This window comes from Lactuca serriola, chromosome 4, assembly GCF_051521515.1.
Source record: "Lactuca serriola cultivar US96UC23 chromosome 4, Lser_US96UC23_V15, whole genome shotgun sequence".
NCBI classification, from domain to species: Eukaryota; Viridiplantae; Streptophyta; class Magnoliopsida; order Asterales; family Asteraceae; genus Lactuca; species Lactuca serriola.
Window position 1 is genome coordinate 24013901 of NC_136411.1, and position 9875 is coordinate 24023775.

Consider the following 9875-nt stretch of genomic DNA (forward strand, 5'->3'; position numbering starts at 1 on the left):
TTGTATATATAATTTAATATAACTAAGATTTATTTCATCAGTTTAATTACCCTTTGTAACATGTTGAGCAAAGGATTTCATGCAAAAATAGTTATTTACCAATTCATAAAGTACATATAAATTATAATAGGTATAATTTATGATACATAGAGCAATAATTCATATGAATACACTGTTTTACATGCAACAAGGGTTTTAATTCAAAAGAAATCAAGGGTTTACACTTATCAAATACATGTTCGGGATACTGATTCAAGAACATACTGGCAATCATTTATTTAAGAATGATTGGGTTTTCATAACTAATATACATATAACGTTTATATGCTTTTTATGAGACATTCAATTCAGGTTGTTTAATTCATTTTAGACAACCAAGGTAAAGCCTTGACATTATAACCAGAATCTCCAGTCAGGGGATCGAACACAAGTTGTGTGTAGATCTATATTGGGATTGACAACCCCGCACTCAGGCTGCTAGCTACAGTCAGGCATACACGCCAATGAGTGGCAATTGTTATCAACAGTTTAAGCGCTTATCAGGCGTTTATTTCAGGCGTTCATGTCTTAGTATGGTTATAATAACTCATTAAAAAGATATTAACAACCCGTTAGTGTATAAACAACTAAACGTAAGTACATCTTCAAAGTACCAGTTTACAAAATGCAAAGTACAATGATATAGTATAGTTTTCAATAACAGCTGGTGAAGCCATGCACACTCTCAAATACAAGTTTTACAAATACATTGGTTTACAAATAGGACGGTTTTATGGGAATGAAACTATTATCAAATATATTAAATAAAATTAAGATATTTTTTTTATTGAGTGGTCTTTAACCCCCCTTTTGTCTCGTTAAAAATCTCTTTGGATTCTTTATTCGGATATGTGAGACAATTGAAGTGGTTTTTATTCGAGGTGATTGTTGTGTTGATGTTTTATACAAGTTTTAAACTGTATAAGTATTTTTATCTACAAATATGTTGGGTAGAACATGGGTAGATAGTGATGTGTGATAAAAATAAAATTGATGAGAGGCCTCGATGTGTTTTGAGATCCAGTCATCTAGCGGAGTTTGGATGACGACCATGGACTTTCTAGACAGTCCAGTGGGAAACATTAGCAGGTCCGCAACCTGTAGGTGTTAATGAACTGAGAGTGTTCATTCGCTGTACTCCATCCCCCTCATGGTTACCTTTAGGACATGTATGGCTGAGGAAACCCCTTTGCAGTAGTGTCTATCCCGATGATATTCTTTAAGCTAGGTCCCTTGTGACAAGTGTTTAGGGGCATAAAGTGAGGATAACGGGAACAGGTAATCAGGGTTATTGTTGATTGATGAACTTAGTAAGTTTATTATTATTGTGGGTTGAAAACCCTATATGCTCACCAGGATCCCAAGACAGACCCACTCAGCTTTTTATGTTACAGGTAGTGGACCCCGAGCATAGTCGGAGTACAACGAGAGATTTTTGGATTATAGGCCAGTAGTTGTAAATAACTGTTGAAAGGCTTATAATGTCTTGTTTATGCTTTTGATCTGTATCGGAACATGACATCCCAAGGTTTTGATATATATATATATATATATATATATATATATATATATATGGAAAACATATACCTTCTTAATGAACAATAAGTTGAGTGAGTACATAAGTCTTTATGTTTGAATGGGTGTCTTTGTATTTTGAATATGAAAACACTTCTAGAAAATCCCATATTTTCTGTGGTATGTGAAAAGTAGTTTTATTCCCATAAAACCGTCCTATTTGTAAACCAATGTATTTGTAAAACTTGTATTCGAGAGTGTGCTTGGCTTCACCAGCTGTTATTGAAAACTATAGTATACCATTGTACTTTGCATTTTGTAAACTGGTACTTTGAAGATGTACTTACGTTTAGTTGTTTATACACTAACGTGTTGTTAATATCTTTTTAATGAGTTATTATAACCATACTAAGACATGAACACCTTAAATAAACGACTGATAAGCGCTTAAACTGTTGATAACAATTGCCACTCATTGGCGTGTATGTCTGACTGTAGCTAGCAGCCTGAGTGCGGGGTTGTCAATCCCAATATAGATCTACACACAATTTGTGTTCGATCCCCTGACTGGAGATTCTGGTTATAAAGTCAGGGCTTTACCTTGGTTGTCTAAAATGAATTAAACAACCTGAATTGAATGTCTCATAAAAAGCATATAAACGTTATATGTATATTAGTTATGAAAACCCAATCATTCTTAAATAAATGATTGCCAGTATGTTCTTGAATCAGTATCCCGAACATGTATTTGATAAGTGTAAACCCTTGATTTCTTTTGAATTAAAACCCTTGTTGCATGTAAAACAGTGTATTCATATGAATTATTGCTCTATGTATCATAAATTATACCTATTATAATTTATATGTACTTTATGAATTGGTAAATAACTATTTTTGCATGAAATCCTTTGCTCAACATGTTACAAAGGGTAATTAAACTGATGAAATAAATCTTAGTTATATTAAATTATATATACAAATATGTATATTTGGGAAAAATATAAGTTTATAAAAGAGTTCAAGATTTGGAGTATTTTTGATGTTTTAAAATCATTTTATCGTGATTGGAAATCATTTATTTATAACACAAAGTTGTTGTGTTATACTTGTATTTCCCCCCTTAAAACAGTAGAAATTATGAAAATACGGGGGTATGAACTCACTTGATAGGTGGTAATACGGGCAACGTTTCGTTTCCCGGAAATTAGTTTGTTTGGCGAAAAACCGGCTTAAATCGGGCAGAGTTTTGACAGGAGAGAGGATGAATTCTTGAGAATTTCGAGGCTTCACGGCTTACTTCGGGCTCGAGTCTTGATACCGGGGCTTTAGGGGTTGTATATGAGCTTAGGGGAGTGGAGAATGTGAAAGAGAATGATTTTGGGGGTGAAAAAGTGAAAAATTTCGGAAGCCCTCGCATGCTATATATAGCCCGAAGGTTCGGACCCGAAGCTGCGCGAGGGTGACACGCGTTTGACAGTGCGAGGCGAGGGGGACTCTTCGGACCGGAGGCTCGTGCCGGCTGGCTCGGATTGGTCTAACCCTCGGTCCAATGGAAAGAAGACACGTGCGAAGGAGCGGGTGCGAGGGCATGCGAGGGGCGTGCGAGGGTGAGGTCCGGTGTGTCTCATGCGAGGCTGTCCGGTTCTTACTGGACCTCGGACTTGGTCGAATCAGGAGGTGACACGCGAGACATCGGTCCACTCAGCAGCCGACACGTGGAGGCATCGCATGCGAGGTGTAACGTGGCGTTACTGTTCATGCGGAAATTCCCGATTTTTGCTATTTTTCTTTATTTTTTTGCCAAAACTTGTAAAATTCATAACTTTTGCATACGAACTCCGTTTTTGACGTTCTTTATATGCACGCGTAGGTAAAATTATACTCTACGACTTTCGTTTAGCCTTCTTCGGCTAATTTTGACTTTATTTTTAATATTATTATTTTAAACAGACAGGGACGTGAATCCGTTATAAATTCATAACTTCTTCATACAACGTCCGTTTTTGTCTGTCTTTTTACCGTTGTACTACTAATGACGAGACCTTCAATTCTTGTTTAGGTTGTGTTGGCTAAAAACCACTCGATCTTTATTTCGAGTTTTTAGCTGTACACTGCTATACTGAAACTTAGAAAAATCATAACTTCCTCATACGAAGTCAGATTTTGGCGTTCTTTTTATGAAAGTTCTCGGTTTAACATAAACTATAACTTTCATGTAGATTGTTAAGGCTAGAAAGCCTTTTATTAAAAATTCTGTTTTTACACTGAACAGTGTTTTGCCGGTTTTGTCGCGGATTTTCGATTGGTCATAACTTCTTCGTTATAACTTGGATTTTAGTGTTCTTTATATTTTTGGAAACCTTGTTACAATCTCTATCACTTGGTTCAACCCAATTTAGATTATTTAATAATTTATTTTTGAGGGTCAATTTTGTAAATATACATAGTATGCCAAAGTTTCTCTTTATTTATTTAAAAAGAAGTACAAATTGACCTACACTATTACATAAGTTTGAAATAACAGTTTGTTACAGTAATCTATACACATACGATGTGACCCGTCCTTCTTCTTCACAAACAAAATCGGTGCTCCCTAAGGCAAACTGCTCGATTTGATAAAACCCTTGTCTAGCAACTCTTGTAGCTGCGTAGACAACTCCTACATCTCTGGGGGGGGGGGGCAATCGATACGGTGCCTTGGCTATCGGAGTCGCACCAGGGATCAGGTCAATCCTGAACTCGACCTGCCTCTCGGGAGGTATTCCAGGCAAATCCTCTGGAAATACATCCGGGTAGTCTCGCATAATCGGAACATCATCAACCGATAACTTGCCCTTCTCCCGGGCATCTACAACATAGGTAATATAACCGGTGCAACCCTGCTGGAAGTAGCGCCTCGCTCTCGCTGCTGAACACAAAACTATCCGCGTTGTGGCTTCTCGCCCTGAATCACTAACTCTCCCCCACCGGGAGTGCGAACCCTCACCAATTGTAGCTCACAATCTATCACCGCCCCATTGGGGCTCAACCAATCCATGCCTACTATAACCTTATTCCCTCGCAGGAGAATAGGGACCACGTCCACCGGAAACTGCTCATCGAATAACTGCAGGGAACATCCTCTGTGTACCCTTGCAACCCTAATGGTCCTATCACATGCTATCTCAACCTCAAGTGGACAATCTAGCTCCCCTAGAGCTCTGCTAAACCTCTTGCTAAGCGCAAGAGAGACGAATGATCGGGTAGCCCCCGAATCAAACAGTACTGTAGCCGAAATGTCGTTCACTGAGAACGACCCTATACAAAACATATAACCATAAGAAACAATCAATAATAAATGCATAGATAAGGGAGAAATACATACCCGTCACCACATCAGGAGTCGCTCGCGCCTCCTCTGTCGTCAGCTGAAAAGCCCTACTCTTCGCCACCGGCGTCTCAACTCGGCCCTGACGGCCATCTGCAATCCTCAAGGTAGCAGGAGCAGGTGCTGACACCTTCCCTGCAGCGGCTAAACTCAGATACTGGGACTTTTTATGTCCCCTCTGATTGCACTGAAAGCAAATCAGATCTGATGCCGCAACTGCGGTAGTAGTGGTTGTACAATCTCTGCTCATATGCCCAGTCCGGCCGCACTTGTAGCAACTGGCACTCCCTGCTTTGCACGCCCCATCGTGCAATCTCCCACACTTGCCACACCGACCATGGCTCTGCTGACTCCTAGCTCTGTGATCTGAACCCTTGGGTTTTTTGCCCGAACTCACTGACCCTGGAGCCGCCTCTGGCTTCCTTTTTCTCTCCATCTCTAGATCAATCTCTCTCTCTCTCTCTCTCTCTCAAGCCCTAGCAATCATGTCATCCAGCGTTTTACAGCTGGACCGGCTCACAAACTGGCAGATATCACTCTGCAACATCTCATGATACCGAGCCTTCTTCATTTCCTCATCAGCTGCGTACTGAGGAACGAGATGTGCTCTCTCCCTGAACTTGGCGGTGATCTCCGCCACTGTCTCTGTCATCTGGGTGAGGTCCTGAAACTCTCTGGCCAACTGCTGCACCTCAATAACCAGTGCAAACTCAGCCCTGAACCTGGCAGTAAAATCAGCCCAGGTCATAGCATCCAAAGCTGCGTCATCTCCAATGGCATGTCCGACCTCCTCCCACCAATCCCGTGCCCTGTCCTTCAGAAGACAGGACGTCAATCTGACCTTGTCCCCCTCGGTACATATGCTCGTGCGGAAAGCGTTGGCTACATCTGCCAACCATCTAGTACTCGCTATGGGGTCCCGCACCCCGTGGTAATCTGGAGCTCCACATGCACGGAACTCCCTGAAGGTAAGCGTGCGCGACCCCATCATGGCCGCTACCTCAGCACAGAAAGTGCTCAATATCTCGTCCATCAACTCTAAGATACCCTCCTTGATCGAACCAAATATCACAGGAGTGTGCTCAAGTGTGGTGCGAGTAATCTCTGAAGAGAGAAACTCCCTAGTCTGCTCATCCAACTGCCCGACCTCCGGGCCTGATCCTGATCCCCCTCCGGCCTTTGAACTGCCGACTGCTGGCCTAGGGCGTAGTACCACCATTCTGAAAACACATCATAATAAACTTCAGAAACATAGATATATCTCGAGGGATCACTACTACCACAAGTTTCCTGGTCTCATCTCAGCTTTCCTTGATTCGAGTACGGATCCTTTGCTTTCAGTAGTACGGGCCCATACTACCTTCCACATCTATCCGTACTTCCCTCAAGTATCGTCTTGACTCCACCAAGTCACTACTACCGCTACTAATCTCTGCTACTCCCATCCTAGGCTTGCCCTAGGGAAATCTCTGACTCTACCCAAACCAGTCCTCAGCTGCTGAAAGGCCCCCTTGTAATACCAATTAGCCATCACTTGAATACCATCACATGTGGCGAGGCTCAGATAATCCTTCAAGTAAAAGGCCCATCCCCACAACGGTTAAACTCATACAAGAGCTGCGCAATAGGGCCAGGTCTAGCACTATGAGATTATTCAGCCATGTTCACATGTGATGTGACGTAGTCACCTAATGGCTAACTCACATCACTCAAAGCCCCACAAAGCACATAGCAAGCAGCATTCAGACACAGGAAACTACTCAAGCAATTCTATCCTCATTACAAGGAACTGTACTGGCATACAATGCTAAGCTCATACTATCATGCATATCCAAAACATGCTATCCTACTACTGTCTACTCAAAACTAGCATGCAATTCTCATAAAGCTGAAACACATATAACAATCACATAAGGTATCCTCCTAGATCCTCAATCCTAATCTAGCATGCTGTTCTACTGAAACTGAAACTGATAATCATAGCATAAACTTGTATGGGTAATTTGGGAGTACTTACTTGAGCTCGGCTGATCGCATGCACTCAACCCTTTTCCTCTTCTCAAAACTCTTTCTCTTTTTAGGTTTTTCTTTTACAAATCTTTTTGAAAATACTTTTGAAAATCTTTCTATCATTTCCTTAGTTTGAGTCCAGTCACACCCGAGAGTGTGCCTGAATCCCTCAAACCAAGGCTCTGATACCAACTTGAAACATCCCAAAAACACGACCCAAAATTTTTTGTTTTTACATATAATAAACGTCATAACACTAAGTGTCATATAATAAAACCATACGTTGGGTGTCTCAAAAGACATAATAAAATGTCATGTCAAAAATTGTATCAAATCATGTCTAAGTATCTGAACAAAACTCCCAGGAATAAAGCTGAAGTTGTGGTGTGTGCGATGCCATCATCCCGAGCTCTTCCCTTTACTTACGGAAGTACCTGAAACCAAAGCTGAAACTGTAAGCACGAAGCTTAGTGAGCTCCCCCCAAACTACCACATACCATACAATAACATATAAAGCATCTACTGGGCCTTGCCCACTGCATCGGACCGAAGTTCGGAAACTAACCAGGGCCTTGCCCTCTGCATCGGACCGAAGTCCGGAAACTGCATCAGACCGGAGTACAGAACTAACCAGGGCCTTGCCCTCTGCATCGGACCGAAGTCCGGAACTAACTGCATCGGACCGAAGTCCAGAACTGATTAGGACCTTGTCCCCTGCACCGGACCGGAGTCCGAAACTGACTGAACATAACATAGCATAAACATATCAACTAGCATGAATACATATACGGCATACTGCATCGGAACAAAGTCCGGAACACATAACACAAAACGTGCTTGAATCACAAAGACATCAAGCACTCTAACTACTGCATCGGACTGAAGTCCGAAACTACTGCTAACTAAACGAGCCGGCATTGTGGCAGTAGACCCATTCCTACTGGAAGGAAACTCACCTCGTAGCCTAGCTGCTGAAAGAAATGCTCCGAAATCTGTCTGCCGCGGCTCCGGCTTCACCCCGGCTACACTTTCCATAAGTACCCTCAATCAAATACTGATAATAATACTGAGGGTAAAAAGACTATCTTACCCTTCGTCAAAGTCAACCTATCGGTCAAAGTCAACATTCAGTTGACCTGACTCGTCGAGTTGGGTAACCAACTCGTCGAGTCCTTACTCTCACTTTCTTGCTTCAGCCCAATACTACTCGTCGAGTTCGGCATAGACTCGACGAGTTCCTCTTCGAACTAACACTCAGTCAATCTGCATCCGACTCGCCGAGTTGTATGAACAACTCGTCGGGTTCTCCTTCAACATATGAACACTCTGACTGTGACTCACCGAGTTGTATGAACAACTCGTCGAGTCTGTTCTTGAGGCATGAAGATTGCCTTGGACTCGCCGAGTCAGGGCATTGACTCGCCGAGTTCTTCCACGAATGATTCTAACCTCTAGCTCACTGATTCCATCTCTCACTCACTGGTCCCACTCGGCATAACTCGAAAGGGGAAAACAGGGGACTCGCGAATCGACTCGCCGAGTCTGAAGAATGACTCGCCGAGTCGTATACATGCAATCACTATATACTCGATTCTGCTTGAAACCAGTTCATTCCATTCATAGATCTGGGTTCTTGGGGCTTGATTAACACGTAAAGTTTCCAACTTTACGTGTGAATAACATCAAATGAAGGTTTTAGGGCTCAAAGCACACTATAAGAGTAGATCTAGAGCTTTCATGCAAAATGGCTCCATAAAGGTACTAGATCTAAGCTTCTGGAACTCAAACCTAGTTAGATCCGAAGGCTATTCATCCCAATGAGTCCTCTATGCCACTACCAAGCCAAGAAATGGTTCAAGAATAGCTTTAATGGCTTTCCAAAGGGGATTGAAGCATAGAAACAGAAAAGGGTCGAGTTATACCTCCCTATACTCTGAAATGTCACAAAGATCTTGGATCTCCTTCTTCTCCCCTTGATCTACCTTCCTTCTTCTCACAAGATCTTCAAAGAATCACACCAAAACACACAAAAAGCTAAGAGAGTTATAGGGTTTCGAGAAGGATGCTCTGGGGGTGATGGGGGCTGACTTGGGGTCCCAAAAAGTTGTTTAAATAGGGTGCAAACCCTTGAAATTAGGGTTTCATCCAGACTGGCGGACTCGCCGAGTCCAGAATATGGACTCGCCGAGTAGCCAACTTAAACGTGCTCAAAATCCCGAATCTACTCAACGAGTCTGGCTACTGATTCGTCGAGTTCCTCTTGAAATCTTGAAAAATAATTATTTAAATAACATACCAGAATTTGGGGTGTTACACTATTGGACCGAAGAAGGGGCAACACATTGTCAATGGGATCAACGGTTTCATTCCCAGATTGACAGCTAGTATCTTCACAAGTTGCTTCATCATATGACTCTTGAATCTTTTCAAGATCAATCACGCTCCCACTACCCTCTTTGGAAATGAGCTCTCTCTCGTGAAAGACTCCTCTTCGAGCTACAAACACCACGTTTTGGCCTGTAAAACAAGTATCCAAAGGATTTTTGTTGATAACTGATGAATAAACACTTCTCGGCTCTAGGTTCAAGTATGTTCGAGGTTTCTCACCTAAAAAGAATCTCACAGCCCCAAAGCTTGATATGTGCGAGTGAGGGAGGTTTCCCTGTCCACACTTCATGAGGTGTCTTAGCAACTTTCTTAGTTGGAACAAGATTGAGGATATGGGCGGTTGTTTCTAAGGCATATCCCCAAAATGATATTGGAAGCGAAGCTCGACTCATCATGGAACGAACCATATCAAGTAAGGTCCGCTTACGCTTCTTAGCTACACCATTCAGTTATGGTGTCCTAGGAGATGTTAATTGTGAAGCAATTCCACATTCCTTCAAATAGTCGTTAAACTCGATACTAAGATACTCACCACTTATATCATATTGTAACATCT